We start from the raw sequence: 3,063 nt of genomic DNA, 5'->3' as shown, positions 1-3,063 counted from the left end.
ACAGACTTTAACCAATAGGATTCCTAGAGGGTGTGCTTAGTATACTTTAGCCTACCCACCCCTTAGGGAAATACATAAATAGGGACAGTTTAGCACAGGCGTGTGCAACCTTTTTGAATGTGGTGCCGAAGCATTAACTTTTTGTCACCCAGTGGGCCGGCGAGCCAAAAGTCAACAACTTCACCCAAAGCAGTATATTAAAAAGCAATATTGTGTGACCTTTGACACAATAGCATCACAGGCAGTGATAGCCATGCAGTCCCAAAGATAGCTTTTGGTGTCATGGGCAGTGATCAAAGGTTAATTGCTTATGATTTCTTTCAGTGTCTATGTGTTCATATTTTTCTAAAATAGTGGGGGCGACCGAGCGTAGCGAGGGAGCTACAAGGTTCTAGGGAGGGTTTGGGGGGGTTCCCCCCCAAGAATTTTTTTTCAAATATGGGGTTGAAATGGTGCATTTTACAGCAGAAAAGGTGACCAAAAAGCCATAAATTTACAATCAGTTCTAAAGGGGAACATGAAAATTCCATGTCACCAACAGCAGAAAAGAACATTTTACTTTTGCAACACAACACATTTTAATGATCATTGTGTCCACGGTGTAAGACAGCACTGTCACTGATGTAACACATTGTCCAGCCTGTTGTACCCAAAATATGCCCCTGTAGCAACATGTCTATGCTGGCTGTTCCCAATTTAGGCCAGCATTGTCCTGAACAAAGCATGATTGATGCTGCCTGATCATGTGCAGTGTGCCCAATACATATGGCATCTTATCTCTGTAATACACATTACTTCTGTGGTGATGAAAGAAACATAATTCAATTCAACAGATAAAATGTGGAAAAGCGATCACCGAAAGGTGAACCTAATTGAAGAAACACAATGTGAGCACAATCTTAAAGTATGCAACCTAGCAGGCCTAGTGCACACTTTACCTCTTCTTTCACCAATAAATCAGGGGGAGAGCGCGAACGCAGTCCCCCACTACCAGAAATAATGCAGTTGTGTATCCCACATTTGGGAACATAGCAGGGGTCAGCAAATCCGATGTGCAATGAGTAAGCCTCACCCTGGGAGATCTGCCCTTGAGATCAGATTCTCCCCTGCCAGCTAAGTATGAGTTGCATGTAAGAGGGCAGGGGTTGGGTCAGTTCTGGGAACCTAGAAGACACACAGATTCATCCATCAACTGATTCCTGGCGAAGCACTCTGCAGGAGAAACCCATATCCAAGACTCCAGAACCTTGAAAGCAGAGAGGCCCAATTCCAAAACTGAACCCTTCTCAGCTGGCCTTTTAAAATCTTGAAACCTGATTTTACCCCCAGACTTCCAAGGGAAACAACACCAAATCGCGCATCTGGGGTGTGCTGTTTCTGCTTTCTTGCCAAGAACTCTTGCTAGAACCCAGAGATCCAAACCAATAGAGCAGAGCTGTAACCTGATAGCTGAAACCCAGAACCAACCTGTCAGATCCAGTCCAGAGGCTGTGCAGTGTCCAGAGTGCCGTGCTGAGTGCAGAATCCAGGTGCCCTGAATCCTGTCCAGTGGGCTAGCAGAATTCCAGTCCAAAACCTTTGACCAGATCTCTGACGGGCCTATTCCAAACCATAGTTGTGAGTATCTGTAGCATAGAATTGTCCATAGCCAGTATCTTATCCTTAAGTAATCATATCCAACCCATTCTATCATATCCAGAACTGCATTGTAGAAAATCTATTTTGTTTTTCCTGAATCTTTCCCTTATCCATATAGTCTTTTGATAATAGTAGTGATGATATCATCTTTGCGCTAATATATTTGCTGAAGAAAGACAAGTGTCTCGGCGGGAAAAAGTCAGACAGAGGCGCCGCTGATCTGGTGGCTGTCCCGTTGGGTATCTTGTATCTTAATAGCCTCCCTAGTGTAAAGAAAATTCTTGTTTGTAATATTCAAAAGCATCTTTCATTTGAAAATCTTGACTCTTTCTGAGAAAAACCGATTTCTACTAAAACCTTCATAACGTGCATACCGTGCATGCTAGAAAACCGCATTTCAACTCCTTATAGCTTTCCCGCAGAAAAGTTTGCCGTGAATTTGCATTTGGCTCAATTTCATCACGTGTAAAACAGCTATTTCTTGCATCCGACCACAGAATTCAGTTTTCAATCTGCTAGTTATTCAATCATCATTGCTAGTGTTTACCTGAAACTATACCCAGTGGCTCCCACTAGTTTTGAATACAATTAAGTGAATTAAATCCATTTTTGAGTGTTTTTGCCATTCATTCCAAACCACATTCAAAAGCATTTTGACCTGTTTGACCTGTTTTGAAATCATTCCTGTTTCTCTCATTGAACCCATATCAAGTATTATTCTATGCAGCATCATTTTCTTGTCCATACTCATTCTGATTAAAGAGAATGCTGATTGTTGTGACATCACCCCAATGGTGATCAGTGTATAAATATTAATAGTGTGATATATATTGTTAAAATTCATAAAATAAATCTTTTAACTTTGCAAAACAGCCTGCTTCCTTGTTCAGTGAGACCGGGGGGATTCAAAGAGAGGGGCGTGATATAAGGGTAAATCAATCAGAACTAAAATAACTTATAGACAAAAATGTATAATTAAGGGTTCCAACTGTGCATCACACGCTAGGCATTGACTTAGGTGGAGTGCTGGGTTGAAATCACTTACAAGATTGGGGGATTGTGTCTGAGATTTCTGAATTAAATATACCACTTGTGACTGTCTAATACAGTGTGCTAACTAACAGGGTACATTATCCCTGCTGGGCTACCACGCTGTGTTACACTGTGAAAAGCACCCCTCAAAAGGAACACTCTAGGAATTGGTCTGTTTTGCAAAAATAAAATAAACTTCTGTAAGTCAGCAAGGAAATTAATATTTCCAGAATGGCAACTGTGGTAGAGATGAATATGGCTAAAGAACACCTATTGCATACATTATTTGTAAGAGGTGAATGGACAGAGCAGGATCAGAATGTGTGGTTGCAGGCCATCACAGAACAGATCACTGCAACAGGGTTAGACAAATGACAAGACCAGGGTCCATTA

General features: G+C 41.5%; 1 non-coding gene across 1 annotated transcript; it reads right to left on the bottom strand.

Annotated features, from left to right (window-relative positions):
• Positions 1-959: 959 nt before the first annotated feature.
• On the bottom strand, positions 960-1,121 carry LOC138474919 (U1 spliceosomal RNA). The gene has a single exon (XR_011269140.1). It is a non-coding gene; the product is annotated as a U1 spliceosomal RNA (small nuclear RNA).
• Between the last annotated feature and the right edge of the window lie 1,942 nt (positions 1,122-3,063).

Source organism: Ambystoma mexicanum, chromosome 8 (assembly GCF_040938575.1).
Source record: "Ambystoma mexicanum isolate Mex_15411 chromosome 8, UKY_AmexF1_1, whole genome shotgun sequence".
NCBI lineage: Eukaryota > Metazoa > Chordata > Amphibia > Caudata > Ambystomatidae > Ambystoma > Ambystoma mexicanum.
This window is presented reverse-complemented; position numbering and strand designations above follow the sequence as displayed.